At 44.3% G+C, this 26,260-nt stretch overlaps 1 long non-coding RNA gene across 1 annotated transcript in view; it reads right to left on the bottom strand.

Moving 5' to 3' along the window:
• LOC309978915 overlaps nt 1-21,019 on the bottom strand; it is a 988,171-nt gene extending 967,152 nt beyond the window's left edge. The window contains exon 1 of the long non-coding RNA XR_014327153.1: nt 20,980-21,019. This is a non-coding gene — a long non-coding RNA (uncharacterized lncRNA). The remainder of the gene's footprint in view (nt 1-20,979) is intronic.
• Between the last annotated feature and the right edge of the window lie 5,241 nt (nt 21,020-26,260).

The following is a 26,260-nucleotide window of genomic DNA, read 5'->3' as shown; positions in this document are numbered from 1 at the left end:
CAGAAAAAGAAACATCATAAGATATCACTAATACACGGAATGTAAACTTGGCTACACAAGAACTGAATTACAAAACAGAACAGGGTGTCAAATGTAGAAAACCAACTTATGCTTGCTTAAGGGGACGGGTGAGTTGGGGTGCTGCATAAAACCAGAGATTGAAATTAGCACAGATACCGTTCCATAAGCCAAATATGTAATAGACAAGAGCTACTCCTTGCTCAACGAAGTGGACTCAACACTCCATATTAAACGCCAAAGAATATACCTGACTAGTAAGAATCTTAAAACCTATGGATTTATATGTCTCCGAAAGAGAATCAAGCGTGTGTACAGTGGCATAAACGCAGCAGTGATAGGATTGGTGAGGTTCGGTGAGCAAATGCAGACCCTTTGAAGTCATATTGCATGGTACCCATTCCATGGGTCTCAACTCTCCAGGTTTAATGGATTCTTCCTTCAGCTAAAACATGCATGTGGAACCCAGAGTATGATCCACCGTGTGATCGGGAAACGTGTTCAAATGTGTCTCAGTTTTCGTCCCCTGGTACTCGGGTGCAACATTCCAGACGCTTTACTAACACTCTCCCCACTTGGAGAGTCAGTGCCTTTAACCTCCTGTTTGGCCCAGTTTGCAATTTCTGTGGAAAATGAACAGGAATAGGGAGAACCAATGAGAGACTAGGTGGAGGTGTCCGGACGGGCAAATTTAACTCTCATTTCCCACCAGGAAGAGGAATTAACCAAAGGCTCAGCATGCCGTGCCAGAACCAAACTAGGGCCTGAAGCAATCCTGCGGTGTTGCGGCCAGCTCACAAGAAAGCGAGTTGAAGAAAGGAGCTCAGGGGCACTGTAATTCACAAACCTGCAGAGTTATAAATGACAGCTATCTTCCAAAAATATATTGAAGTAAGGCTGCCAAGAGGAGTTGAAAGCGGGGCAGAATTGCAGGAAACCGATTTCAGGAGGTAGACTGGAATTGCATTTAAAGCATAGGAAAAGAGGCAGAACGTCCACAATGATACACTTGGCCAAAAAGGGCGTATGCGTTTTTTCCTGAATATATTCAGGGAAAAACGCATACGCCCTTTTTGGCCAACCAAGCAAGCTTGCAAAGGAAATCTGCACTACAATGAAGTCTCACTGCCCCCCGGTCAAAAGGGCCATCTGAAAAAAGTGTAAAATCCAGAAAGGCAGGACAGGCCATGGAGAACTGGGAGCCTTGTTATGCTGATGGGCGGGATGTAAATTGCCAGCAGCCACTCTGGAGAAGTGTATGGTGTTTCCTGAAACATCCAAAAAACAAAGCAACAGAGCCTAGGGCACTTCCACTTATGGTCCTATAGCTTAGGGAAATTAAAATCAAAAAGACACAGCCACCCCAAAGTTTGGGACGGCTCTGTTTACAAGAACCTCGTTTACGGTACAAGTTCAATATCGCAGAAAGTGAAAAATGGATAAAGAAGTTGTGGTACTTACGTACAATGCAATATCACTCAGCAATGAAATCTATGTCATCAGGCCCGTAGCAGAATAATGAGTGGATTCAGGTATGATGATTCTAACTGAAATAAGTCACACAGAAAAAGAAATATCATAAGATATCACTAATACACGGAATGTAAACTTGGCTATACAGGAACTGGATTACAAAACAGAACAGGGTCTCAAATTTAGAAAACCTACTTATGCTTGCTTAAGGGGAAAGGTGAGTTGGGGTGCTGCATAAAACCAGAGATTGAAATGAGCACAGATAAAGTTCCTTAAGCCAAATATGGAATAGACAAGAACTACTCCTTGCTCAACGAAATGGACTCAACACCCCATATTAAACGCCTAAGAATGTACCTGACTAGTAAGTATCTTAAAACCTATGGATTGCTATGTCTCTGAAAGAAAATCAAGCGTGTGTACAGGGGCATAAAATCAGCAGTGATAGGATTGGAGAGGTTCGGTGAGCAAATGAAGACCCTTTGAAGTCATATTGCATGGTACCCATTCCACGGGTCTCAACTCTCCAGGTTTAAGGGATTCTTCCTTCAGCTAAAACATGCACGTGGAACCCAGAGTATGATCAACCGTGTGATCGGGAGACGTGTTCCAATATGTCTCAGTTCTCGTCCCCTGGTACTCGGGTGCAACATTCCAGATGCTTTAATAACACTCTCCCGACTTGGAGAGTCAGTGCCTTTAACCACCTGTTTGGCCCAGTTTGCAATTTCTGCGGAAGATGAACAGGAATAGGGAGAACCAAAGAGAGACTAGCTGGAGGTGTCTGGACGCGCAAAATTTAACTCTCATATCCCACCAGGAAGAGGAATTAACCAAAGGCTCAGCGTGCCGTGCCGGAACCAGATTAGGGCCTGAAGCAATCCTGCGGTGTTGCGGCCAGATCACAAGAAAGCGAGTTGAAGAAAGGAGCTCAGGGGCACTGTAATTCACAAACCTGCAGAGTTATAAATGACAGTTATCGTCCAAAAATATACTGAAGTAAGGCTGCCAAGAGGACTTGAAAGCGGGGCAGAATTGCAGGAAACCGATTTCAGGAGGTAGACTGGAATTGCATTTAAAGCATAGGAAAAGAGGCAGAACGTCCACAATGATGCACTTGGCCAAAAAGGGCGTATGCGCTTTTTCCTGAATATATTCAGGAAAAAACGCATACGCCCTTTTTGGCCAACCAAGCAAGCTTGCAAAGGAAATCTGCACTACAATGAAGTCTCACTTCCCCCGGTCAAAAGGGCCATCTGAAAAAAGTGTAAAATCCAGAAAGGCAGGACAGGCCATGGAGAACTGGGAGCCTTGTTATGCTGATGGGCGGGATGTAAATTGCCAAGAGCCACTCGGGAGAGGTGTATGGTGTTTCCTGAAACATCTAAAGAACAAAGCAACAGAGTCTAGGGCACTTCCACTTATGGTCCTATAGCTTAGGGAAATTAAAATCAAAAACACACAGCCACCCCAAAGTTTGGGATGGCTCTGTTTACAAGAACCTGGTTTACGGTACAAGTTCAATATCACAGAAAGTGAAAAATGGATAAAGAAGTTGTGGTACTTACGTACAATGCAATATCACTCAGCAATGAAATCTATGTCATCAGGCCCGTAGCAGCATAATGAGTGGATTCAGGTATGATGATTCTAACTGAAATAAGTCACACAGAAAAAGAAATATCATAAGATATCACTAATACATGGAATGTAAACTTGGCTACACAGGAACTGGATTACAAAACAGAACAGGGTCTCAAATTTAGAAAACCAACATATGCTTGCTTAAGGAGAAAGTTGAGTTGGGGTGCTGCATAAAACCAGAGATTGAAATGAGCACAGATAAAGTTCCTTAAGCCAAATATGGAATAGACAAGAACTACTCCTTGCTCAACGAAATGGACTCAACACCACATATTAAACGCCTAAGAATGTACCTGACTAGTAATTATCTTAAAACCTATGGATTGCTATGTCTCTGAAAAAAAATCAAGCGTGTGTACAGGGGCATAAACGCAGCAGTGATAGGATTGGAGAGGTTCGGTGAGCAAATGAAGACCCTTTGAAGTCATATTGCATGGTACCCATTCCACGGGTCTCAACTCTCCAGGTTTAAGGGATTCTTCCTTCAGCTAAAACATGCACGTGGAACCCAGAGTATGATCAACCGTGTGATCGGGAGACGTGTTCCAATATGTCTCAGTTCTCGTCCCCTGGTACTCGGGTGCAACATTCCAGACGCTTTACTAACACTCTCCCGACTTGGAGAGTCAGTGCCTTTAACCTCCTGTTTGGCCCAGTTTGCAATTTCTGCGGAAGATGAACAGGAATAGGGAGAACCAATGAGAGACTAGCTGGAGGTGTCTGGACGGGCAAATTTAACTCTCATTTCCCACCAGGAAGAGGAATTAACCAAAGGTTCAGCGTGCCGTGCCGGAACCAGATTAGGGCCTGAAGCAATGCTGCGGTGTTCCGGCCAGCTCCCATGAAAGCGAGTTGAAGAAAGGAGCTCAGGGGCACTGTAATTCACAAACCTGCAGAGTTATAAATGACAGCTATCGTCCAAAAATATACTGAAGTAAGGCTGCCAAGAGGACTTGAAAGCGGGGCAGAATTGCAGAAAACCGATTTCAGCAGGTAGACCGGAATTGCATTTAAAGCATAGGAAAAGAGGCAGAACGTCCACAATGATGCACTTGGCCAAAAAGGGCGTATGCGTTTTTTCCTGAATATATTCAGGAAACAACGCATACGCCCTTTTTGGCCAACCAAGCAAGCTTGCAAAGGAAATCTGCACTACAATGAAGTCTCACTTACCCCCGGTCAAAAGGGCCATCTGAAAAAAGTGTAAAATCCAGAAAGGCAGGACAGGCCATGGAGAACTGGGAGCCTTGTTATGCTGATGGGCGGGATGTAAATTGCCAACAGCCACTCGGGAGAGGTGTATGGTGCTTCCTGAAACATCTAAAAAACATAGCAGCGGAGCCTAGGGCACTTCCACTTATGGTCCTATAGCTTAGGGAAATTAAAATCAAAAAGACACAGCCACCCCAAAGTTTGGGACGGCTCTGTTTACAAGAACCTCGTTTACGGTACAAGTTCAATATCGCAGAAAGTGAAAAATGGATAAAGAAGTTGTGGTACTTACGTACAATGCAATATCACTCAGCAATGAAATCTATGTCATCAGGCCCGTAGCAGAATAATGAGTGGATTCAGGTATGATGATTCTAACTGAAATAAGTCACACAGAAAAAGAAATATCATAAGATATCACTAATACACGGAATGTAAACTTGGCTATACAGGAACTGGATTACAAAACAGAACAGGGTCTCAAATTTAGAAAACCAACTTATGCTTGCTTAAGGGGAAAGGTGAGTTGGGGTGCTGCATAAAACCAGAGATTGAAATGAGCACAGATAAAGTTCCTTAAGCCAAATATGGAATAGACAAGAACTACTCCTTGCTCAACGAAATGGACTCAACACCCCATATTAAACGCCTAAGAATGTACCTGACTAGTAAGTATCTTAAAACCTATGGATTGCTATGTCTCTGAAAGAAAATCAAGCGTGTGTACAGGGGCATAAAAGCAGCAGTGATAGGATTGGAGAGGTTCGGTGAGCAAATGAAGACCCTTTGAAGTCATATTGCATGGTACCCATTCCACGGGTCTCAACTCTCCAGGTTTAAGGGATTCTTCCTTCAGCTAAAACATGCACGTGGAACCCAGAGTATGATCAACCGTGTGATCGGGAGACGTGTTCCAATATGTCTCAGTTCTCGTCCCCTGGTACTCGGGTGCAACATTCCAGACGCTTTAATAACACTCTCCCGACTTGGAGAGTCAGTGCCTTTAACCACCTGTTTGGCCCAGTTTGCAATTTCTGCGGAAGATGAACAGGAATAGGGAGAACCAAAGAGAGACTAGCTGGAGGTGTCTGGACGCGCAAAATTTAACTCTCATATCCCACCAGGAAGAGGAATTAACCAAAGGCTCAGCATGCCGTGCCGGAACCAGATTAGGGCCTGAAGCAATCCTGCGGTGTTGCGGCCAGCTCACAAGAAAGCGAGTTGAAGAAAGGAGCTCAGGGGCACTGTAATTCACAAACCTGCAGAGTTATAAATGACAGCTATCGTCCAAAAATATACTGAAGTAAGGCTGCCAAGAGGACTTGAAAGCGGGGCAGAATTGCAGGAAACCGATTTCAGGAGGTAGACTGGAATTGCATTTAAAGCATAGGAAAAGAGGCAGAAAGTCCACAATGATGCACTTGGCCAAAAAGGGCGTATGCGTTTTTTCGTGCAGGAAAAAACGCATACGCCCTTTTTGGCCAACCAAGCAAGCTTGCAAAGGAAATCTGCACTACAATGAAGTCTCACTTCCCCCCAGTCAAAGGGGCCATCTGAAAAAAGTGTAAAATCCAGAAAGGCAGGACAGGCCATGGAGAACTGGGAGCCTTGTTATGCTGATGGGCGGGATGTAAATTGCCAAGAGCCACTCCAGAGAAGTGTATGGTGTTTTCTGAAACATCTAAAAAACAACGCAAGAGAGCCTAGGGCACTTCCACTTATGGTGCTGTAGCTTAGGGAAAGTAAAATCAAAAAGACACAGCCACCCCAAAGTTTGGGACGGCTCTGTTTACAAGAACCTCGTTTACGGTACAAGTTCAATATCGCAGAAAGTGAAAAATGGATAAAGAAGTTGTGGTACTTACGTACAATGCAATATCACTCAGCAATGAAACCTATGTCATCAGGCCCGTAGCAGCATAATGAGTGGATTCAGGTATGATGATTCTAACTGAAATAAGTCACACAGAAAAAGAAACATCATAAGATATCACTAATACACGGAATGTGAACTTGGCTACACATGAACTGAATTATAAAACAGAACAGGGTCTCAAGTTTAGAAAACCAACTTATGCTTTTTTAAGGGGGAAGGTGAGTTGGGGTGCTGCATATTACCAGAGTTTGACATTAGCACAGATACTGTTCCATAAGCCAAATGTGTAATAGACAAGACCTACCCCTTGCTCAACAAAATGGACTCAACAATGAGGTATCACCTCACACCTGATAGAATGGGCATCATCAGAAAATCTACAAACAATAAATGCTGGAAAGGGTGTGGAGAAAAGGAACCCTCTTCCACTATTGTTGGGAATATAAATTGTTACATTCACTATGGAGAACAATATGGAGTTTCTTAAGAAACTAACAATAGAATTACCATATGATACAGCAATCCCAGTACTGGACATATACCCAGACAAAACCATAAATCAAAAAGAGACTTTCACCGCAATGTTCATTGCATCACTATTTACAATATCGAGGTAATGGAAGCAACCTAAATGCCCACAGACAGAAGAATGCATAAAGCTGTGGTACATATATAAAATGGAATATTACTAAGCCATGAAAAGGAATGAAATTGGGTCATTTGTAGAGACGTCGATGGATCTAGAGACTGTCATACAGAGTGAAGTAAGTCAGAAAGAGAAAAACAAATCTTGTATATTCATGCATATATGTGGAACCTAGAAAAACCGTACAGATTAACCATTTTGCAAGGCATAAATAGAGCAACAGATGTAGACAACAAATGTATGGACAACAAGGGGGGAAAGCTGTTGGGGGGGTGGTGGTGGGAGGAGTTGAGAGACTGGGATTGGCATGTATACATTTATATGTATAAAATAGATAACCAATAAGAACCTGCTGTATAAAAATATAAAATAAAATTCAAAATTGAAAAGAAATAAAATTTAAAAAATAAAACAGAAAAAACAATTATTCCCTTCACATACATGTATTTATATGAATAAATTATTTCCATGCTTATATCTGTAAATACAAAAAAGAGGAATAAAATCTACCTTGAACCAAAAACGAAAAAGAGAAAAAAAACACAGAACCCACCAGTTCCACAGAGGAAAACCGTATCAGGGCACTTGCTCCAGTTGTAAACAATTCTGAAGTTGGTCAGTGGTGGGGAATCGTCTCCCATTCAGCCAGCAGCCCCCACGTAACAAGCGTCCTCATTGCAAAGCTGGGGCACCGTGCCGAGGCATCTGTGAGTAAACGTGAGCTGAGGCCCAGGCCAGTTGCTGCTGAACTATTCCCACCCGTCCCAGGTAAAACACCTGAATATATACAAGGACTTGAAAGCCTAGAGGAAGGACCATAGAGCCACACGAGTGACAGCATGCAAGCCGACTTGGTGCCTGCAGGCCAGCCAGGATGGTCCTGGCCCTGGGTGCTCTTCTGGAAGATTTCCATTTCCCTGCCTGAGATACCCGTCCTGTCCCTGCCCCCACTGCTTTTTTCCTTCCTCACCTCTGCCCAGGGAGAAATTCCAGCAGCAGGTATGGGTGACACATCCTCTTCTTTAGCAGGTGGCAGCCTGGCAACTGCTGCAGAAAGTCCAGCAGAGCCCCACTCACACTGGGCCACCCACAAAGCCGTGGTCTCTCACTCCCTCCCACCAGCCCAGCCCCGAGACTGCTGACAGGGCAGAGAAAATGGCGTCAGGCACAGCTGCAGGGGCTCTTGCTGCCTGGAGTGGTATTTATATTGATCTCAACCCAGGCACACCTGGGGAGGGCTGGCCGGCACGGTAAGGCTGCCCAGCTCAGCCAATCATCACCCCTCAGGGGCTCACAGTTGCAGAAAATGGAACTTGCTGAACCGGCCAGGTCCAAGGAACAGGTGTGGGCTCCTGAGAGTCAGGATAGACAAGGGGCTGCAGCTTTGGCTTGTTTTCTAATCATTTTATCTGGCCCATGAGTGGGAGACAACTTCAAGAAAACCCTCTCCTAATGAGAGGAACCCAGGAGTCAGGGAGAGGAGGGGTGAGTGGTGGTTGGAGACAGAGGCCTGGTGCCCCGGGTACAGTGGAAGTCTCTGGAAGACCAGGTGGAGGGAGGCCGCACAGAGTGATGCCCAGGGTCACAGACCTGTCGCAGCTGCTGTTTGTTAGTTCAAGTCCTGCTCTGAGGTGCTCTGTGTCAGCTCTGAGCGACAGGTGAGCTGGGGGTGCTCTGCAATGAGGGCTATGTGCATGGTTCCTGTGTGCCCAGCCCTGCCACGGGACCTGCAAGGGTAGCTCTGTATCCTGGGAAGGGCCTGACCACGAGAGCCCCGTGGGCTGGGGTGGGGGTGGGGTACCTGCCCAGGTGAGCTCCATATTCTGGGATTGGTCTGACCACGAGAGCCCCATGGGCTGCTGGGGACCTGGTAAAGGATGTCAGGACAGTCAGTGAAGCCACCGAGGATATACCTCCAGTTGCTCCTAATTCCTACACCCTGCTGGTCATTCTACCAACCACCAGGACATGGTATTCTGTATTAGTCTTCAATGATGCCTTCTTTTGTATTCCATTAGTCCCAGAGTCACAAGAAATTTTGGCTTGTGAGTGGCAGGACTCAACATACAACTAAAACAATACTTCCGGGCCGTCTTGCCCCAAGGGTGCAAAAATTCCCACACCATCTTTGGGGAAACCTTAGCTAAAGACCTAAAAGTTCTACCTCTGGAAAAGGAAACCCTCCTTCAGTGCGCAGACGACATTCTGATCGCCAGCCCTACTAAGGAGGCCTCTGAACTACCAAGCCAATAAAGGATAGAAGTTGTCCAAGAAAAAGCTCAAATATCACAGACTGCGGTGACCTGCCTGGGCTTCATTCTCACAGAAGGTCGGAGAAGCCCATCCCAGGAAAGGGAAGAAACCATTTTCGGCCTTACTCCTTTCTAAAACTAGAAGACAGCTTAGGGGTTCCTGGGGAGGCCAGGATTTGCTGCTTCTGGATCCCTAACTGCAGTCTACTAGCTGGGCCTCTATATGAAACACTGAAAGGAAAAGATGATGATCCTTTTGAATAGAATCCAGAAGTGGCCTTTCAAGAATGGAAAGAACAGTCAATTCAGACCCTTGCCCTGGAACTCCCTAATTTAGCTAAACCCTTTGACCTTTACATTCCCGGTGAAAGGTGAATCGCCATTGGAGAATTAGTGTAAAAACTGGGACCACTTGAAATGGAACAATGCAAGAATGCCATCCAGGTAGGATAAACTATGGTCACCAAGGGACTTGGCCCACTGCCGCATCTGGCCAAGATACTGGCGGTATCTAAAAACCTGGAAATCAGCAGCCCAAAAGGCCTCCTCCCTCCTAAGGGAAAAGGACCCCACGTGGTGATCCTAACCACCAACCATGCCCTGAAGTTGCAGGGTTTGCTCCGTGGGCACACCAACCTCGAGTGAGGAGGCCCTCCAACTCCAACATCCAGAGAGATAACCGGGGGCAACAGGGCACCATGACGACTCGTGTGAACATCACTTGACCTGGAGTTTCTCTCATAAAACAACAGGAGTGTGTCCCAAAAGAGTAGACTACTGCTTGCAGGACTTACTGCACCCAGAGGGGAGCTAGTAATCTTGGCGGGGGAACCGTATATCACACTGTCACCATAGAAAAGCCTACAGGCACCGTGATGATGGTGGCCAATAAGACTGGCTGGACTCCTGTTTACTTCAAAAGGCTGTTGACTCAGTGGCCATCATGGTCCTTGATCACCACTGACCCTGGACTGTCTGGGAGTTGAGCGGGCAGGGCTCTGACACCTGGTGCTGTTTGTACGTTAATTCAGGGGCCTAATTGAAGAAAGCGCAGACTACTGGTCAGAGCATCTAGGCTGGCAGAAACGGTCAGCCTAAGGTGGCCGAACAAATGTGGGGCGGGGTGAAACCGGCCCCCACAGCGTCTCTGCACATCTCTTTCCTGGACCCTTAAAGGTCATTAGAATCTATAACGCTTCCAATGCTGGTGCTCGGGTGGACGAGCAGGGAGGCAGGGGGCCTGGGGACAATCAACGTCACCTGGAGGCTGCTGGGGAGAAGCTCTGACCCTCACCCCTTGGTATGAGGGCTCCCAACTCAGCACTCAGCAGTTACAGAAGAAGGGTCTGCACCCTCAGCACTCCAAGAATGAGGAACGGGACAAAAGGCAGAGGAGGGGTTTGTCCCCAGCAAAGCCCATTAAAAATCCCTGGGAGATAAAAATAGAATCTGGGCAATAAAGTCAAGTCTAACCTTTTTTATCCTTTGTGCTTTGTCTAATTTCATGTGCTCCTAGGGTCCCGCATGCAGAGGTTCCACACCCGGCACTTCAGACCAGATTTCCTAGTGCAGAATGGCTGGGTCGACACCTCAGCTCCTGGGGCCCAGTGCAGACTCCGAGATATAGAGCCTGAGCTGCAGCCAACCCGGCCCTCGAGAGCTCCGCCCCCTCCCTCCCACTGACTCTGACAGAATCTCTACACAGCAGCCCAGCCCACAGCCCACGGGGTAGTGCATGCTCTCACCTCTCCATTCTCTGATCAAAATATAAAGTTTCCTTTGCTTGTGAACCAAACTCAGTCTCGATCTGTTGGCCCCAATGACACTGGGCAGGGGGACACTTGTTGGGGTCCACTCTGGAGGATCAGTAACAGAAATTGAGACTATTGTAACCTCAATGAACAGATGTGTGAGCCAAACTGTAGTTAACATAGAACAGTGTATAAGGCTCGGGTAAAATAAGATGTTTCTAACGCTTCCATTGGATATTTCCATCACTTTATTATAAGCAAGTTCAGTGAAAAGGTTTGTCTTATTTGTCAGGTCAATATTAGAGAAACGAAGTGATTTCTTTCCAAGGATGTACATCTAATAATCTTGGTTAAAGCTTCAATCTTGTTTTAAATGCTTTTCCATTGAAAATGATACCTCTCTTTCAGCTCCCCCATTTCTGAGAAGTATAAAATCTTATAATTTATTATTACCAAAGCGGAAAGGTGGGAGGAGGGATAAATTAACAGTTTGGGATTAACACATACACACTGCTATGTATAAAATAGATCATCAACAAGGAACTACTGTATAGCACAGGGAACTACACTCAACATTTTGCAATAACCTATAAGGGGAAATAATCTGAAAAAGAATAGATATTTTTATTGACATCATCTATCAATGACAGTTAAAGTGTAACCTAAGGGAAGCTGGTGGTGAGTGCTTCTGACCCTGAAGACTTCAATCATCTAAAGTTTGGACTCTGCCTACTTCCCAAGGCCCTTAATGAACATATGTGTAGCCGTAGCTTAAAAAATTCCCCAGTTTGGGTTTCGGGGAGACACTGATTTTGAAAAAGCCCTGGTGTTCTCCTTACATGAATGGGACTCTTCCTACTGCTAAAACATGTCTGTCACACCCAGAGGATGGTATACCGTCTGATCGGGAAGAGTTTGGAAAAGGCATCTCATCTCCTCATCTCCTGGTGCTCGGGTTCACCCATCCAGCGTCTTTACTAACAGTCTCCCCACTTGGAGATGACAGCACTGTCAACATCCTGTTGCGTACAGTTTGGAATTTGTCCAGAGGATGAAGCGGAAGGATGAGGAACAATGAGAGACAAGTCCTAGGTGTTCAGACAGGCACATGTCACTCTAATTTCCAATCAGGAAGACGAATTGACCAAAGGCTAGGGTTGCCCATGGAAACAGTATAGGGCTTGAGGAAATCCCACTGCTTTGTGGCCAGTTCCCATAAACACAAGTTGAACAATGGAACTCAGGGACAGTAAAATTCACGAAACTGCAGAGTTGAAAATATCCATCACTGAAAAATGTCTTGAGGAAAGTCAGAGAAAAGGACTTGTAAGCAAGGGAGAATGGCAGGAAAGGGATTTGAGGAGGTAGAAAGGACTCGCCATTAAGCACAAGAAAAGGAGCTGAACATTGCCAACATTGCAGTTGGCCAAAAAGGGTGTATGCGTTTTTTTCTGTATATATTCAAGAAAAGGGCATACACTTTTTTAGCCAACCAAACAGGTGGGCACTGGAAGTCAATACTACAAGAGATATCACTTCGCATCAGTCAGAAGAGCCATCCTCATAAAGCGTAAACAACAGAAATGCAGGACAGGGCAAGGAGAAGAGGGAGCCCTGTGAGACTTATAGTGGAAATGTATATTGCCAACGGCCATTCTGGAGAAGTGTATTGTGTTTACTAAAGCATCTAAAAAATGAGCTACAGAGCATAGGGCACTTGCACTCATGGGCGTATATCTTGGGAAAAACAAAAATCGAGAGGACACAGGCACCCCAATGTTTACCCCCTCTCTGTTTAAAAGATCCTCGACTAGGATATAACTTAAATGTCTCTGGAGAGAAAAAATGGATAGAGATGTGGTACTTAGGTAGAGTGGAATATTATTCAGCCTGGAAATCAATGAAATATGGCCAGTTGTAACAACTCCGGAGGAGTTACGTATGATCATTCTAAGTGACATAATTCAAAAAGAAAAAGACACATATCATAAGATATCACTTAAAGGTGGAATCCAAAATGGCTACACATGAAATAAATTACAAAACAAAAACATAGTCAAATATGTAGAAAACACGCATAAGGCTGCTAAACGGGAAAGGTGGGGAGGGGTGAGGCATCATCCAGGAGGTTGAAATTAGCAAAGATACCATTCCAAATACCAAACTGATAATCAACAAGGCCTACACGGTAGCTAAAAGAACTGCACTCAGCACACTCAAGTCACCGGAAAAGAATATATACGACTGGTAAGAATCTGAAAAAGAATTTACTGATGTCTCTCTGTACGTGAATCAAGTGGATGTACAGCAGCAAGAAACAGAGCTTTGAAAATCAGCTGTAACCAATATAGTAATAAATTGAAAAAAATAAACGACAGAGAGACAGAGAAAACCTCTTACAACTTTTCCTCAGGGCCGGTGATGCAACATGGATTGAACACATCTAGACCCACAGCAGGATGAGACATAAGGCTGGAAACTGTTTGCACTAAGAGAAATGTGAGGTTGGGTGAGGAAATGCACACCCTTTAAAGTAATACTACCTGGTACCCATTCAATGGGTCCCAAATCTGCAGGTTCAAGGGATCTTCCTACAGCTAAAACATGCATGGAAAACCCAGAGGACTGTACACCATGTGATCGGGAGATGTGTCTAAAATGCAGCTCATTTATCCTCTCCTGGTGCTCCTGTTCACCATTCCAGCCACGTTACTTAGAATCTCCCCACTTGGAGAATCAGCACATTTCAACTTCTGTTTCAAACATTTTGCAAATTGTGAGGAGGATGAACGGGAAGAGGGGGAACCAATGAGAGAATAGTTGTAGGGGTTTGGACGGGCACATATCACTCTAATTTCCCATTAAGAATAAGAATTGAAAAAAGGCTCAGCCCGCCTCGCCCGAGCCAAAATAGGGCCTGAAGCAATCCTGCGGGTTTGAGGCCAGCTCACAAAAGAGCAACTTAAAAAATGGAGCTCAGGGTCACTGCAATTCACAAACCTGCAGAGTTATAAATGAAAACTAACGTCCAAAAATATGTTGAGGTAAGGCAAAGAAGAGGATCTGAATGCAAGACAGAATTGCAAGAAACAGATTTCAAGAGATAGATTGGACTCGTCTTTAAAGCACATGAAAAGCGGCAGAATTTCGACAATGATGCAGTTGGCCCAAAAGGGCGTATGCGTTTTTTCCTGATTATATCCAGGAAAAAACGCATACACACTTTATGGGCAACGAAGCAAGCAAGCAATGCAAATGTGCACAACAAAGAAGTCTCATTTCCCACCAGTCAAAAGGGCCATCCTAAACAATTGTAAAAACCAGAAATGCAGGACAGGCCATGGAGAACAGGGAGCCTTTATACGCTGATGGGCAGTGTGTGAACTGCCGAGAGCCACTCTGGAGAAGTGTATGGTGGTTCCTAAATCATCTAAAAAACAGAGCTACAGAGCATAGGACACTTCCAATCATGGGAGTATATCTAGGGAAGTCTAAAAATCAACAAGACACAAGCACACCACAGTTTAGGGCTACTCTGTTTACAAGAACCTCAACTTCAGTACACCTTAAATATCCCAGGAAAGAGAACAATGGATAAAGAAGATGTGGTACTTATGTACAATGGAATATCTCTTCACCATGAAATCAATGTAATAAGGCTAGTAGAAGGATAAAGAGTGGATTTAGGTCCGATAATACTACTTGAAATAAGTCAAACAGAAAAAGAAAGATATCATAAGATATCACTTATAGAGGGAGGGTAAATATGGCTGCACAAGAAATGAATTACAGAACAGAACAGTGTCTCACATTTAGAAAACACACTTATTTCAGCTTAAGGGGAAAGGAGAGGTGGGGTGATGCATAAAACCAGAGTTTGAAATTAGCACAGATACCGTTCAATAAACCAAATAGATATTAGACAAGATCTACACCTTGCTCAATGAACTGGCCTCAACACACCCTATACACCACAGAGAAATATATCTGAGTAATAAGAATCTTAAAACCCATGTATTGATATATCTCCATAAGGGAATCAAGTGTGTGCAGAGCGGCACAAACACAGCAGTGAAAATGAGCTAAACCCCATTATAGAAATAAATTTTAAAAACAAAACGCAGAAACAATGAAAGAGAGAAAAATTCTTACAAAATTCGCTCAGGGGCTGTGATGCAACCTGGATTGACCACATATAAACCCACAGCTGGATAAGACATAAGGCTGGACACTTGGGGATGAGAGGATTGGTGAGCTTTGGTGAGCAACTGCCAAAAGTTTAATGCAATACTTCATGCTACTCATTCCAAGGGTCCCAACACTCCAGGTTGAAGGGAATCTTCCTACAGCTAAACCATGCTTGGGAAACCCAGCGACTGGTATACCATATGATCGGGAAAGGTTTCTAAAACGCACCTCATTTTTCCTCTCCTGGGGCTCCGGATCGACATTCCAGCCGCTTTACTAAAAATATCCCCACATGGAGAGTCAATGCCTTTAAGTTCTGGTATCGCCCAGTCTGCAGTTAGTGCAGAGGATGAATGGGAATAGGGGGAACCAGTAAGAAACTAGCTGTAGCAGTTTCAATGGGCACATGTCACTCTAATTTCATATCAGTGAGAAAAATAAACCAAAGGCACAGTAAGGTGCCCCAGAAGAACAATAGGGCCTGAAGGAATTCTGTGGTTATGAGGCAAGATCACAAAAATAAGAGCTGTAAAATGGAGCTAAGGGCCACTGCAATTCAAAATCTGCAGAGTTATAAAGGCCAACTATTTTCAAAAAGTATATTGAGGTAAGGCTATGAAGAGGCATTGAAAGCAAGGCAGAATTGCAGGAAACCGATTTCAGGAGGTAGACTGGAATTGCATTTAAAGCATAGGAAAAGAGGCAGAACGTCCACAATGATGCACTTGTCCAAAAAGGGCGTATGCGTTTTTTCCTGAATATATTCAGGAAAAAACGCATACGCCCTTTTCGGCCAACCAAGCAAGCTTGCAAAGGAAATCTGCACTACAATGAAGTCTCACTTCCCCCCGGTCAAAAGGGCCATCTGAAAAAAGTGTAAAATCCAGAAAGGCAGGACAGGCCATGGAGAACTGGGAACCTTGTTATGCTGATGGGCGGGATGTAAATTGCCAACAGCCACTTGGGAGAAGTGTATGGTGTTTCCTGAACCATCTAAAAAACAAAGCCACAGAGCCTAGGACACTTCCACTTATGGTCCTATAGCTTAGGGAAATTAAAATCAAAAAGACACAGCCACCCCAAAATTTGGGACGGCTCTGTTTACAAGAACCCCGTTTATGGTACAAGTTCAATATCGCAGAAATTGAAAAATGAATAAAGAAGTTGTGGTACTTACGTACAATGCAATATCACTCAGCAATAAAATCTATGTTATCAGGCCCGTAGAAGCATAATGACTGGATTCAGGTATGATGATTCTAAGTGAAATAAGTCACACAGAAAAAGAAACATCATAAGATATCACTAATACACGGAATGTAAACTTGGCTACACAGGAACTGGATTACAAAACACAACAGGGTCTCAAATGTAGAAAACCAACTTATGCTTGCTTAAGGGGGAAGGTGAGTTGGGGTGCTGCATAAACCAGAGATTGAAATGAGCACAGATAAAGTTCCTTAAGCCAAACATGGAATAGACAAGAACTACTCCTTGCTCAACGAAATGGACTCAACACCCTATATTAAACGCCTAAGAATGTACCTGACTAGTAAGTATCTTAAAACCTATGGATTGCTATGTCTCTGAAAGAAAATCAAGCGTGTGTACAGGGGCATAAACGCAGCAGTGATACGATTGGAGAGGTTCGGTGATCAAATGAAGACCCTTTGAAGTCATATTGCATGGTACCCATTCCACGGGTCTCAACTGTCCAGGTTTAAGGGATTCTTCCTTCAGCTAAAACATGCACGTGGAACCCAGAGTATGATCAACCGTGTGATCGGGAGACGTGTTCCAATATGTCTCAGTTCTCGTCCCCTGGTACTCGGGTGCAACATTCCACACGCTTTACTAACACTCTCCCCACTTGGAGAGTCAGTGCCTTTAACCTCCTGTTTGGCCCAGTTTGCAATTTCTCCGGAAGATGAACAGGAATAGGGAGAACCAATGAGAGACTAGCTGAGGTGTCTGGACGGGCAAATTTAACTCTCATTTCCCACCAGGAAGAGGAATTAACCAAAGGCTCAGCGTGCCTTGCCGGAACCAGATTAGGGCCTGAAGCAATCCTGCGGTGTTGCTGCCAACTCACAAGAAAGCGAGTTGAAGAAAGGAGCTCAGGGGCACTGTAATTCACAAACCTGCAGAGTTATAAATGACAGCTATCGTCCAAAAATATACTGAAGTAAGGCTGCCAAGAGGACTTGAAAGCGGGACAGAATTGCAGGAAACCGATTTCAGGAGGTAGACTGGAATTGCATTTAAAGCATAGGAAAAGAGGCAGAACGTCCACAATGATGCACTTGGCCAAAAAGGGCGTATGGGTTTTTTCCTGAATATATTCAGGAAAAAACGCATACGCCCTTTTTGGCCAACCAAGCAAGCTTGCAAAGGAAATCTGCACTACAATGAAGTCTCACTTCCCCCGGTCAAAACGGCCACCTGAAAAAAGTGTAAGATCCAGAAAGGCAGGACAGGCCATGGAGAACTGGGAGCCTTGTTATGCTGATGGGCGGGATGTATATTGCCAAGAGCCACTCGGGAGAGGTGTATGGTGTTTCCTGAAACATCTAAAGAACAAAGCAACAGAGTCTAGGGCACTTCCACTTATGGTCCTATAGCTTAGGGAAATTAAAATCAAAAAGACACAGCCACCCCAAAGTTTGGGATGGCTCTGTTTACAAGAACCTCGTTTACGGTACAAGTTCAATATCACAGAAAGTGAAAAATGGATAAAGAAGTTGTCGTACTTACGTACAATGCAATATCACTCAGCAATGAAATCTATGTCATCAGGCCCGTAGCAGCATAATGAGTGGATTCAGGTATGATGATTCTAACTGAAATAAGTCACACAGAAAAAGAAATATCATAAGATATCACTAATACATGGAATGTAAACTTGGCTACACAGGAACTGGATTACAAAACAGAACAGGGTCTCAAATTTAGAAAACCAACATATGCTTGCTTAAGGAGAAAGTTGAGTTGGGGTGCTGCATAAAACCAGAGATTGAAATGAGCACAGATAAAGTTCCTTAAGCCAAATATGGAATAGACAAGAACTACTCCTTGCTCAACGAAACGGACTCAACACCCCATATTAAACGCCTAAGAATGTACCTGACTAGTAAGTATCTTAAAACCTATGGATTGCTATGTCTCTGAAACAAAATCAAGCGTGTGTACAGGGGCATAAACGCAGCAGTGATAGGATTGGAGAGGTTCGGTGAGCAAATGAAGACCCTTTGAAGTCATATTGCATGGTACCCATTCCACGGGTCTCAACTCTCCAGGTTTAAGGGATTCTTCCTTCAGCTAAAACATGCACGTGGAACCCAGAGTATGATCAACCATGTGATCGGGAGACGTGTTCCAATATGTCTCAGTTCTCGTCCCCTGGTACTCGGGTGCAACATTCCAGACGCTTTATTAACACTCTCCCGACTTGGAGAGTCAGTGCCTTTAACCTCCTGTTTGGCCCAGTTTGCAATTTCTGCGGAAGATGAACAGGAATAGGGAGAACCAATGAGAGACTAGCTGGAGGTGTCTGGACGGGCAAATTTAACTCTCATTTCCCACCAGGAAGAGGAATTAACCAAAGGCTCAGCGTGCCGTGCCGGAACCAGATTAGGGCCTGAAGCAATGCTGCGGTGTTCCGGCCAGCTCCCATGAAAGCGAGTTGAAAAAAGGAGCTCAGGGGCACTGTAATTCACAAACCTGCAGAGTTATAAATGACAGCTATCGTCCAAAAATATACTGAAGTAAGGCTGCCAAGAGGACTTGAAAGCGGGGCAGAATTGCAGGAAACCGATTTCAGGAGGTAGACCGGAATTGCATTTAAAGCATAGGAAAAGAGGCAGAACGTCCACAATGATGCACTTGGCCAAAAAGGGCGTATGCGTTTTTTCCTGAATATATTCAGGAAAAAACGCATACGCCCTTTTTGGCCAACCAAGCAAGCTTGCAAAAGAAATTTGCACTACAATGAAGTCTCACTTACCCCCGGTCAAAAGGGCCATCTGAAAAAAGTGTAAAATCCAGAAAGGCAGGACAGGCCATGGAGAACTGGGAGCCTTGTTATGCTGATGGGCGGGATGTAAATTGCCAAGAGCCACTCCGGAGAGGTGTATGGTGTTTCCTGAAACATCTAAAAAACATAGCAGCGGAGCCTAGGGCACTTCCACTTATGGTCCTATAGCTTAGGGAAATTAAAATCAAAAAGACACAGCCACCCCAAAGTTTGGGACGGCTCTGTTTACAAGAACCTCGTTTACGGTACAAGTTCAATATCGCAGGAAGTGAAAAATGGATAAAGAAGTTGTGGTACTTACGTACAATGCAATATCACTCAGCAATGAAATCTATGTCATCAGGCCCGTAGCAGTATAATGAGTGGATTCAGGTATGATGATTCTAACTGAAATAAGTCACACAGAAAAAGAAACATCATAAGATATCACTAATACACGGGATGTAAACTTGGCTACACAGGAACTGGATTACAAAACAGAACAGGGTCTCAAATTTAGAAAACCAACTTATGCTTGCTTAAGGGGAAAGGTGAGTTGGGGTGCTGCATAAAACCAGAGATTTAAATGAGCACAGATAAAGTTCCTTAAGCCAAATATAGAATAGACAAGAACTACTCCTTGCTCAACGAAATGGACTCAACACCGCATATTAAACGCCTAAGAATGTACCTGACTAGTAAGTATCTTAAAACCTATGGATTGCTATGTCTCTGAAAGAAAATCAAGCGTGTGTACAGGGACATAAACGCAGCAGTGATAGGATTGGAGAAGTTCGGTGAGCAAATGAAGACCCTTTGAAGTCATATTGCATGGTACCCATTCCACGGGTCTCAACTCTCCAGGTTTAAGGGATTCTTCCTTCAGCTAAAACATGCACGTGGAACCCAGAGTATGATCAACCGTGTGATCGGGAGACGTGTTCCAATATGTCTCAGTTCTCGTCCCCTGGTACTCGGGTGCAACATTCCAGACGCTTTACTAACACTCTCCCGACTTGGAGAGTCAGTGCCTTTAACCTCCTGTTTGGCCCAGTTTGCAATTTCTGCGGAAGATGAACAGGAATAGGGAGAACCAAAGAGAGACTAGCTGGAGGTGTCTGGACGCGCAAAATTTAACTCTCATATCCCACCAGGAAGAGGAATTAACCAAAGGCTCAGCGTGCCGTGCCGGAACCAGATTAGGGCTTGAAGCAATCCTGCGGTGTTGCGGCCAGCTCACAAGAAAGCGAGTTGAAGAAAGGAGCTCAGGGGCACTGTAATTCACAAACCTGCAGAGTTATAAATGACAGCTATCGTCCAAAAATATACTGAAGTAAGGCTGCCAAGAGGACTTGAAAGCGGGGCCGAATTGCAGGAAACCGATTTCAGGAGGTAGACTGGAATTGCATTTAAAGCATAGGAAAAGAGGCAGAACGTCCACAATGATGCACTTGGCCAAAAAGGACGTATGCGTTTTTTCCTGAATATATTCAGGAAAAAACGCATACGCCCTTTTTGGCCAACCAAGCAAGCTTGCAAAGGAAATCTGCACTACAATGAAGTCTCACTTCCCCCCGGTCAAAAGGGCCACCTGAAAAAAGTGTAAAATCCAGAAAGGCAGGACAGGCCATGGAGAACTGGGAGCCTTGTTATGCTGATGGGCGGGATGTAAATTGCCAACAGCCACTCCAGAGAAGTGTATGGTGATTCCTGAAACATCTAAAAAACAAAGCAACAGAGCCTAGGGCACTTCCACTTATGGTCCTATAGTTTAGGGAAATTAAAATCAAAAAGACACAGCCACCCCAAAGTTTGGGACGGCTGTGTTTACAAGAACTTCATTTACGGTACAAGTTCAATATCACAGAAAGTGAAAAATGGATAAAGAAGTTGTGGTACTTACGTACAATTCAATATCACTCAGCAATGAAATCTATGTCATCAGGCCCGTAGCAGCATAATGAGTGGATTCAGGTATGATGATTCTAACTGAAATAAGTCACACAGAAAAAGAAACATCATAAAATATCACTAATACACGGAATGTAAACTTGGCTACACAGGAACTGGATTACAAAACAGAACAGGGTCTCAAATTTAGAAAACCTACTTATGCTTGCTTAAGGGGAAAGGTGAGTTGGGGTGCTGCATAAAACCTGAGATTGAAATGAGCACAGATAAAGTTCCTTAAGCCAAATAAGGAATAGACAAGAGCTACTCCTTGCTCAACGAAATGGACTCAACACCCCATATTAAACGCCTAAGAATGTACCTGACTAGTAAGTATCTTAAAACCTATGGATTGCTATGTCTCTGAAAGAAAATCAAGCGTGTGTACAGGGGCATAAACGCAGCAGTGATAGGATTGGAGAGGTTCGGTGAGCAAATGAAGACCCTTTGAAGTCATATTGCATGGTACCCATTCCACGGGTCTCAACTCTCCAGGTTTAAGGGATTCTTCCTTCAGCTAAAACATGCACGTGGAACCCAGAGTATGATCAACCGTGTGATCGGGAGACGTGTTCCAATATGTCTCAGTTCTCGTCCCCTGGTACTCGGGTGCAACATTCCAGACGCTTTACTAACACTCTCCCGACTTGGAGAGTCAGTGTCTTTAACCTCCTGTTTGGTCCAGTTTGCAATTTCTGCGGAAGATGAACAGGAATAGGGAGAACCAATGAGAGACTAGCTGGAGGTGTCTGGACGGGCAAATTTAACTCTCATTTCCCACCAGGAAGAGGAATTAACCAAAGGCTCAGCGTGCCGTGCCGGAACCAGATTAGGGCCTGAAGCAATCCTGCGGTGTTGCGGCCAGCTCACAAGAAAGCGAGTTGAAGAAAGGAGCTCAGGGGCACTGTAATTCACAAACCTGCAGAGTTATAAATGACAGCTATCGTCCAAAAATATACTGAAGTAAGGCTGCCAAGAGGACTTGAAAGCGGGGCAGAATTGCAGGAAACCGATTTCAGGAGGTAGACTGGAATTGCATTTAAAGCATAGGAAAAGAGGCAGAACGTCCACAATGATGCACTTGGCCAAAAAGGACGTATGCGTTTTTTCCTGAATATATTCAGGAAAAAACGCATACGCACTTTTTGGCCAACCAAGCAAGCTTGCAAAGGAAATCTGCACTACAATGAAGTCTCACTTCCCCCCGGTCAAAAGGGCCACCAGAAAAAAGTGTAAAATCCAGAAAGGCAGGACAGGCCATGGAGAACTGGGAGCCTTGTTATGCTGATGGGCGGGATGTAAATTGCCAACAGCCACTTGGGAGAAGTGTATGGTGTTTCCTGAACCATCTAAAAAACAAAGCCACAGAGCCTAGGACACTTCCACTTATGGTCCTATAGCTTAGGGAAATTAAAATCAAAAAGACACAGCCACCCCAAAATTTGGGACGGCTCTGTTTACAAGAACCCCGTTTATGGTACAAGTTCAATATCGCAGAAATTGAAAAATGAATAAAGAAGTTGTGGTACTTACGTACAATGCAATATCACTCAGCAATAAAATCTATGTTATCAGGCCCGTAGAAGCATAATGACTGGATTCAGGTATGATGATTCTAAGTGAAATAAGTCACACAGAAAAAGAAACATCATAAGATATCACTAATACACGGAATGTAAACTTGGCTACACAGGAACTGGATTACAAAACACAACAGGGTCTCAAATGTAGAAAACCAACTTATGCTTGCTTAAGGGGGAAGGTGAGTTGGGGTGCTGCATAAACCAGAGATTGAAATGAGCACAGATAAAGTTCCTTAAGCCAAACATGGAATAGACAAGAACTACTCCTTGCTCAACGAAATGGACTCAACACCCTATATTAAAGGCCTAAGAATGTACCTGACTAGTAAGTATCTTAAAACCTATGGATTGCTATGTCTCTGAAAGAAAATCAAGCGTGTGTACAGGGGCATAAACGCAGCAGTGATACGATTGGAGAGGTTCGGTGATCAAATGAAGACCCTTTGAAGTCATATTGCATGGTACCCATTCCACGGGTCTCAACTGTCCAGGTTTAAGGGATTCTTCCTTCAGCTAAAACATGCACGTGGAACCCAGAGTATGATCAACCGTGTGATCGGGAGACGTGTTCCAATATGTCTCAGTTCTCGTCCCCTGGTACTCGGGTGCAACATTCCACACGCTTTACTAACACTCTCCCCACTTGGAGAGTCAGTGCCTTTAACCTCCTGTTTGGCCCAGTTTGCAATTTCTCCGGAAGATGAACAGGAATAGGGAGAACCAATGAGAGACTAGCTGAGGTGTCTGGACGGGCAAATTTAACTCTCATTTCCCACCAGGAAGAGGAATTAACCAAAGGCTCAGCGTGCCTTGCCGGAACCAGATTAGGGCCTGAAGCAATCCTGCGGTGTTGCTGCCAACTCACAAGAAAGCGAGTTGAAGAAAGGAGCTCAGGGGCACTGTAATTCACAAACCTGCAGAGTTATAAATGACAGCTATCGTCCAAAAATATACTGAAGTAAGGCTGCCAAGAGGACTTGAAAGCGGGACAGAATTGCAGGAAACCGATTTCAGGAGGTAGACTGGAATTGCATTTAAAGCATAGGAAAAGAGGCAGAACGTCCACAATGATGCACTTGGCCAAAAAGGGCGTATGCGTTTTTTCCTGAATATATTCAGGAAAAAACGCATACGCCCTTTTTGGCCAACCAAGCAAGCTTGCAAAGGAAATCTGCACTACAATGAAGTCTCACTTCCCCCGGTCAAAACGGCCACCTGAAAAAAGTGTAAGATCCAGAAAGGCAGGACAGGCCATGGAGAACTGGGAGCCTTGTTATGCTGATGGGCGGGATGTATATTGCCAAGAGCCACTCGGGAGAGGTGTATGGTGTTTCCTGAAACATCTAAAGAACAAAGCAACAGAGTCTAGGGCACTTCCACTTATGGTCCTATAGCTTAGGGAAATTAAAATCAAAAAGACACAGCCACCCCAAAGTTTGGGATGGCTCTGTTTACAAGAACCTCGTTTACGGTACAAGTTCAATATCACAGAAAGTGAAAAATGGATAAAGAAGTTGTCGTACTTACGTACAATGCAATATCACTCAGCAATGAAATCTATGTCATCAGGCCCGTAGCAGCATAATGAGTGGATTCAGGTATGATGATTCTAACTGAAATAAGTCACACAGAAAAAGAAATATCATAAGATATCACTAATACATGGAATGTAAACTTGGCTACACAGGAACTGGATTACAAAACAGAACAGGGTCTCAAATTTAGAAAACCAACATATGCTTGCTTAAGGAGAAAGTTGAGTTGGGGTGCTGCATAAAACCAGAGATTGAAATGAGCACAGATAAAGTTCCTTAAGCCAAATATGGAATAGACAAGAACTACTCCTTGCTCAACGAAACGGACTCAACACCCCATATTAAACGCCTAAGAATGTACCTGACTAGTAAGTATCTTAAAACCTATGGATTGCTATGTCTCTGAAACAAAATCAAGCGTGTGTACAGGGGCATAAACGCAGCAGTGATAGGATTGGAGAGGTTCGGTGAGCAAATGAAGACCCTTTGAAGTCATATTGCATGGTACCCATTCCACGGGTCTCAACTCTCCAGGTTTAAGGGATTCTTCCTTCAGCTAAAACATGCACGTGGAACCCAGAGTATGATCAACCATGTGATCGGGAGACGTGTTCCAATATGTCTCAGTTCTCGTCCCCTGGTACTCGGGTGCAACATTCCAGACGCTTTACTAACACTCTCCCGACTTGGAGAGTCAGTGCCTTTAACCTCCTGTTTGGCCCAGTTTGCAATTTCTGCGGAAGATGAACAGGAATAGGGAGAACCAATGAGAGACTAGCTGGAGGTGTCTGGACGGGCAAATTTAACTCTCATTTCCCACCAGGAAGAGGAATTAACCAAAGGCTCAGCGTGCCGTGCCGGAACCAGATTAGGGCCTGAAGCAATGCTGCGGTGTTCCGGCCAGCTCCCATGAAAGCGAGTTGAAAAAAGGAGCTCAGGGGCACTGTAATTCACAAACCTGCAGAGTTATAAATGACAGCTATCGTCCAAAAATATACTGAAGTAAGGCTGCCAAGAGGACTTGAAAGCGGGGCAGAATTGCAGGAAACCGATTTCAGGAGGTAGACCGGAATTGCATTTAAAGCATAGGAAAAGAGGCAGAACGTCCACAATGATGCACTTGGCCAAAAAGGGCGTATGCGTTTTTTCCTGAATATATTCAGGAAAAAACGCATACGCCCTTTTTGGCCAACCAAGCAAGCTTGCAAAAGAAATCTGCACTACAATGAAGTCTCACTTACCCCCGGTCAAAAGGGCCATCTGAAAAAAGTGTAAAATCCAGAAAGGCAGGACAGGCCATGGAGAACTGGGAGCCTTGTTATGCTGATGGGCGGGATGTAAATTGCCAAGAGCCACTCGGGAGAGGTGTATGGTGTTTCCTGAAACATCTAAAAAACATAGCAGCGGAGCCTAGGGCACTTCCACTTATGGTCCTATAGCTTAGGGAAATTAAAATCAAAAAGACACAGCCACCCCAAAGTTTGGGACGGCTCTGTTTACAAGAACCTCGTTTACGGTACAAGTTCAATATCGCAGGAAGTGAAAAATGGATAAAGAAGTTGTGGTACTTACGTACAATGCAATATCACTCAGCAATGAAATCTATGTCATCAGGCCCGTAGCAGTATAATGAGTGGATTCAGGTATGATGATTCTAACTGAAATAAGTCACACAGAAAAAGAAACATCATAAGATATCACTAATACACGGGATGTAAACTTGGCTACACAGGAACTGGATTACAAAACAGAACAGGGTCTCAAATTTAGAAAACCAACTTATGCTTGCTTAAGGGGAAAGGTGAGTTGGGGTGCTGCATAAAACCAGAGATTTAAATGAGCACAGATAAAGTTCCTTAAGCCAAATATAGAATAGACAAGAACTACTCCTTGCTCAACGAAATGGACTCAACACCGCATATTAAACGCCTAAGAATGTACCTGACTAGTAAGTATCTTAAAACCTATGGATTGCTATGTCTCTGAAAGAAAATCAAGCGTGTGTACAGGGACATAAACGCAGCAGTGATAGGATTGGAGAAGTTCGGTGAGCAAATGAAGACCCTTTGAAGTCATATTGCATGGTACCCATTCCACGGGTCTCAACTCTCCAGGTTTAA

The sequence above is a fragment of the Leucopleurus acutus genome, assembly GCF_964270905.1.
Source record: "Leucopleurus acutus genome assembly, contig: HAP1_SCAFFOLD_29, whole genome shotgun sequence".
Taxonomy (NCBI): Eukaryota; Metazoa; Chordata; class Mammalia; order Artiodactyla; family Delphinidae; genus Leucopleurus; species Leucopleurus acutus.
The sequence above is the reverse complement of the archived record's forward strand: the minus strand, read 5'-3'. Positions and strand labels throughout refer to the sequence as shown.